This window comes from Gorilla gorilla, chromosome 9, assembly GCF_029281585.2.
Source record: "Gorilla gorilla gorilla isolate KB3781 chromosome 9, NHGRI_mGorGor1-v2.1_pri, whole genome shotgun sequence".
Lineage (NCBI taxonomy): Eukaryota > Metazoa > Chordata > Mammalia > Primates > Hominidae > Gorilla > Gorilla gorilla.
The window spans coordinates 8,730,469-8,737,069 of NC_073233.2; positions in this window are offsets into that span (position 1 = coordinate 8,730,469).

The following is a 6,601-nucleotide window of genomic DNA, read 5'->3' on the forward strand; positions in this document are numbered from 1 at the left end:
TTTTTTTTTAGCTCATCAGCTATCATTCGTGTTAGTATATTTTATGTGTAGCCCAAGACAATTCTTCTTTTCCCAGTGTGGCCCAGGAAAGCCAAAAGATTGGACACCCCTGGTTTAGATGTTTGTCCCCTCCAAACTTCATACTGAAGCTTGATCCCCGATGTTAGAGGTGAGGCCTAATGGGAGGTGTTTTGGTGATGAGGCGAGATCCCTCCTGAATAGATCCTCCCTCAAGGATGAGTCAGTTCTTTACTGGTTGCTGTTTATTAAAAAGAGCCTGGCATCTCCCCTTCTTTGCTCACTCTTGCCTTCTCCCTCACCATGATGCAGATGCCCAATCTTGAAATTTTCGGCCATAAGAATCATGAGCCAAATAAATCTTTTTTCTGTATAGATCTCCAGTCTCAGGTATTTCTTTATAGCAACACAAAATGAACTAAGACGAGGACCCTGCACATTGTGGAGGTTAATCTGCCCTACTCGGACTTCACCAATTTAACATTAATCTCATCCAAAAATTACCTTAGCTGAAGCATCTAGAATAATATTTGACCAAACATCTAGGCACAGTAGTCCAACCAATTTGATACATAAAATCAACCACCACAATGCTAAGAAAAAGTATCTAACAAACAATATACAATATCCTTTCCTGATAAAAACTCTCAGCAAATGAGGAATAAAAGGGAATTTCTTCAACCTGATAAGGAGTATCTATGAAAAACTTACAGCTAACATATTTAATGGTAAACGATTGAAAGCTTTCTTCCTGAGATGGGAAACAACGTGAAGATATCTGCTTTACCCAGTGTAATAAGAAAATAAAAAGAAACAAATACACCCAGATTGGAATGGAAGAAGAAAAACTGTCTTAATTTATACAAGAAATGATTGCCTATGTAGATGGTCAAACAGAATCTACATGAAACACACAAAGAACAATCAGACATTGAAATTTTACTAGCATAAAAATGCAAAATACTGTGAAAGAAATCTGAAAAAATATGTTCAAGTCTGGTGTACTGAAAACTATAAAACATTCCTGAGAAAAAACAAGTAATACCCAAATAAATAAAGAAATATACTGAGTCCTAGATTGAAAGACTCAGAATTATTATCAGGATGTCAGTTTCTGACAAATTCATCTATAGATTCAACGTAATCTCAATCAGCACCCCAGCAAGCTTTTTGTAGAAACTGACAAACTGATTTTAAAATTCCTATGGAAATCCAAAGGACCTACAGTAACCAAAACATCTTTGAAACAGAACAACATACTTAGAGGACTTACTGTATCTGATTTCAAGGTTATAAAATTACAATAATTAAGACAGTGTTCTACTGGCATAATGATAGAGAAGTAAATCAGTGGAAAAGATCAGATAGCCAAGAAATAGACTCACACATGAGGACAGCTAGTTTGACAAAGGTGCAAAGTCAGTTTAATAGAGAAATTGTATCTTTTCAACCAATGATGCTGGAACAATTGGATATCCACCTGCAAAAAGACAAAATAACTTTGACCAATACCTCAAACTGTATTCAAATTCATTCATGTAAAATGAATTAGTGACCTACTATAAATGTAAAACTATGAAACTGTTAGACGAAACTGTTAGACGAAAACAGTGGAAAATCTTTGTGACCTTAGATTCGTCACAAAAAGGATATGACGGCAAAGGCACAGTTCATAAAAGAAAGATGGCTAAATTGAATGTCATCAGAATTTAAAAATTCCACTCTTTTGAAAGGCAGTCTTAAGAGAATAAAGAAAACAAGCCATCAGCTGATAGGAAATATTCACAAATCATATTATGATGGACTTATATCCAGAATATTCACTGCATATTATCTGTATATGTTCAAAAATGAATAATAAGAAAACAACCCTATAAAAATGAGCAAAAAAGATATACAGATATCTCCTACACACTTGACCAAAGAAGATATATGGATAATAAATAAGGTCATGAAAACATGCTCAACATCATTAATCATTAGGAAAATGAAAATTAAAAATCATAATGGGATATCGCTACACACCTGTTAGAACGGTTAAATTTTCTTGCTTTAAAACTGATCATATCAACTTTTGGCAAAGATAGGAGAAACTGTAATTCTCATGCACTGTGAGTGGGAAGATTAATGGTACAACCCCTTTAAAAAATGATTTGGTAGATTCTTAAAAGGTGAAATACACACCGGCCGGCCATGTGATCCATCCATTCCACTCCTAGGTATTTACTCAAGAAAAATGAAAGCATTTGTCTCCACAAAGACTTGTTCATGAATGTTTATAGCATTGGATCATAGATAGCCCAAACCAGAAACAATCCAAGTGACGCCTAACAAGTGAAGGTATAAGCAAATATACCCATTCATGTTATTTATCAATAAAAATAAATGAATGATTGATACCTGCAACAATATCAATGAATCTCAAAATAAGTATGTGGCATGAGATAAGCCAGACAAAAGAATACATCCTGTATGTGTCCATTGACATAACACCATAGAACGCAAAGAATATCTGATAGAAGGCGGATCAGTGGTTACCTAAGGCTGGGGAGGAGGGGTGGGAGGAAGGGATTACACAGTTGTAATTTAATTACGAATTTAAAACTTACAAGAAATTTTTGATGGTGATGATGGTCTCACTGTTGTACATATATGTCAAAATTCATAAAACTCTGCATTTTGGCCCGGTGTGGTAGCTCACGCCTGTAATCCCAGCACTTTGGGAGGCTGAGGCAGGTGGATCACCGGAGGTCAGGAGTTCGAGACAGCCTGGCCAACGTGGTGAAACCTCATCTCTATTAAAAATACAAAAAACTTAGCCGGGCGTGGTGGCACGCACCTATAGTCCCAGCTACTCAGGAGGCTGAGGCAGGATAATCGCTTGAACCCTAGATGCGGAGGTTGTATTGAGCCAAGATTGCACCACTGCACTCTAGCCTGGGCAACAGAGCGAGACCTATCTAAAAAAAAAAAAAACCTCTATATTTTAAATATGTGTAGTTTATTGTATGTCAGTTAGCCCCCAATAAACCTATAACTTCCCAGGGGAAATGGCTGAGATTTATGCCACCTTCAAAGAGTTAAAGAAGGCCTAGGTAGTAACCCCCATCATCTCTCTCCTGATTTCCCCTCTCTGGCCTCTCTGCAGACCGGCTGAATCAGAATAGATGATTGCAGACCTCAAACTCAACCAAGTAGCAACACCAAATGGGCTGCCAGGCCAGATGTGGTATCTTCGTTTAATCTTAGATTAAATTAGATTCATTTAATCTAAGATTAAATTAACACCGCCCCTGGTACCCAGTATCAGTAGCTACGGATTCTGTGAATGAATTCTCTTCCATCTCATCAGGAGAGAGTGTGAGAAGCAATTTGCATTCGCACAGGAGGGACAACAGTACACAGTCACAGTTTTGCCCCAGGGATATGTTAATTCTTCTGCTCTTTGTCACAGTATAGTCCAAAGGGAAAAGGCCCTCTGGACATTCCACAGATTATCACGTTAGTTCACTATACTGATGGCAGTCTGTTAACTGGATCTGACGAGCAAGCAGGGGAAAGTACTCTGGACGCCCCAAGTAAGGCACATGAGCCAGGCTGGGAGATAAATTCCATTAAGCTTTAGGGGCCTGCTACATCATGATCTTATTACCATGAAGTTATTGCCATAAAATCTGGCGAATCCCATGGTACAAGAGGTATCTGCAATGGAGAAAAACACCACACACACAGAGCCCCTGGAGAACTTCAAAGAAGAGTCATGGCCCAGACTCCTTGGGCTCTGGAAGAAGGCCCTGCAGAGAACGATACCATTCAGAAAGAGGTTCCTGCTCTCCTGCGGGAACCTCTAGAGAAAGAGTTTCTGGTCATGGACGTTAAGTGACCATGTGGTCAGAGATGCCCATCTTGAGCTAGGATCTGTTAAACTCACCAGATCAGAAGGTCAGGCAAGCCCAGCAGCATCCAGTATACATGGGAAAAGACACCACCTGGGACTGCGAACAAGCAGAGGGCAAAAGAAAGCGACATAATCCGGGGATCGGAACCCCCACGTCATCTACCAGTGTTGCACTGACACCTCTTCTTCAGTCCACACCTGTGGCCTCCTGCAGAGGTCCCTCTGACCAGCCGATGGAGAAGGAAGGGGCCTGAGCTTCACTCATTGGCAGGTTAGCTAGAAACATTAGTGAGCCCCCAAAGGACTGCTCTTGCACTGCAGCCCACTCAGGTGGTGGTGATGGTGGCGATGGGGTAACCCTCCCAGGGGGCCGAGCTTTGAGTGCAGGACCTGGTCATGCACTTGTAGGGAGAGAAGCGGACCAAATCTGTGGTTCTATTTCCAGCAGTTTTAGGCTCTACAGGGCCATTCCCAGAGCGGGACGCTTCCACCGGAAGACGCTATTAAGACAGCTTCCACCTGGTCACTTTGGGCTCCTGGTATCAACAATCTGGCAGAGAGAATGAAGTTCCCACACTGGCAGGGGTAACTGGCTGGGAGCATCATGAGAAGGTATGAATACTGTCATCAATGGGGGTGGGCAGGTGACCCACCAGGGGCATCTCTTGGTGCTGCCATGCACAGATCTTCCCACAAGCAGCAAGCGCCACAGTGTGAGCATGATAAGGCCATGGTGGCCACGGGCTGCTCAAGGTCCCGGCTATCTGACATGGATGGAGGAGGAAGGGGCGGTGGGTATCAGTCAGGGCCCCAGGCAATGAAAATGGCAATGGCAATGGCAGGAGTAGGCACTGGCGTTCATCCCACTCAGCCTGTTAGTGTCAATTTCCCCTGGTGTTGGGACCAACTTGATCCTGGAGAAGCTCTCCTCGGGGAAGCAAACCTCCTACACAGGTGGGCTGTGCGGGGGTGGGGGTGGGGTAAGGCATGTTCGGTCATGGGTGCTACTGGTGTCCTCCCCAACTCCTTTTATCTGGACCGTGTGCCTATCCCCCAGCTGTTAAGTGTTGACGACTAATGGCTCAATGAAGAGCTGTTTAGCTAAAGGGAAGCCCCACATCCGGGAGGTGTGTGCCCTGGGGGACACACAGCAAATGACTGACAAGGAGGAACAGAAGGCAGCCTCTTGCTTCCAGTCCTGGGAGACCATGCTGAAGCCCCGCCTCCTGGCTTATCTGTATCTCCTGCACAAGAATTCCAGGCCAGGCTCTGTTTCTAGGGAATGTGCCCTGAGATGCCAGCGCTTGAGCTTTGAGAGCACGAGGGGGTAGGTTCTGGTGGACAGGGACCCCGGTGTGACGACAACTGCATGGTTCACCTTGGACCCTGGCACTATACTCCCACCAGGCTGGAAAAGGAGACCAGGACATGGCCCCAGCACAGCCCCCTGGTGGGCAAACCGGCAGGCTGGGCTTGCTAAGCTCTTGGTGTTCTTTGTGTGGGGGTAGGTGGGGCTGGTGAGGGCGGGACTGGCTGCAGGTCCTTCAGCGGGTCCCTGCCGGACCTCCGTGGCGGGGACAGGGATGAAATTAAAACAGACCCGACTCCATTCAATCTCAGCGATCCATGACTCAGTGATGCCCGGAGCTGCCTCCCTTTCTCCTCCCTGGGCTCCCACCCCCCAGCGCCCCACCCCATTATGATCCCCCCCAAAATGCAGAGAGCCCACTAGAGGGAGGAGGCTGAGGGCTCCAGGCTGCCCTGGTCAGACAACACATCATGTTCCTTCACCTGCAGACAGACCCTGAGCCCCTCAGTGAAACAAGGGGCCCCCAAGAGAATCACAATCCTGACCCCCTCCCACCCTCCACACAAGCTCAAAGGACTCCCAGGCTGCCAGAAAGGCCTCATACGTCAAAGTCAGCCTCCCAGTCGGCCTCCGTTTCCAGGTGTGGGCCTGGAGTGCTGTGGCCCAGGTGGTATCAAAAGCTCGCAGGGATAGGCCTAAGAGGTGACCCCAGGGGAGGGCCAGGCCAAGGATCTGCAGAGAGGGCTGGGGAAGCTCCAGATCCCCCACCTCCTTCAAAACACACCTGAAACACCAGCCAGCACCAGCGCCACCAAGCTGAGAAAGGGCCCTGGACCGTCTCCACCACAGTCTCATGCAGCAGCTGGGCTGGTCCCCTCCCTTGGGTCCCCATCTGCCCCACTTGTACAGGAGCTAACGATGCCTGCTGCCCACCCAGGAGGACCTAGCAGGAGCCCAGCGTGAAGGTGTTTGCAAAACTCTGGGGAAAGTGAAGGTCAGAGGTGACTCCCAGCTTCCACTTAGGATGTAGAGAGCTGGAAAGAGCCCGGCTCCCATCCTCAAACTGCAGCAGCAACAAAAGGCACCAAGCAACCTGAAAAGTCAGGACTTTTCTCAAAACTCTCTGAGAGCTGAGGTCACAGGGCAACCAACTAACCCAAAACAAAGGGAAGGCAGGCGCCTGCAGGAGGAGACGGGATGCAGGCTGTCACCGAGACAGACGAGGCTGGACACCAGCAAGAACAACACAGCCAAAATGTTTAATGAGTTGGCAAAGGTCGGTGTGGGGTAATGGGAGAGCATAGAAACCCCAGGGGCTGCGGAGTGAAGGGAAATCCACATCCACTGGAAGGTCCCCATGGATTTCACGGGATGCT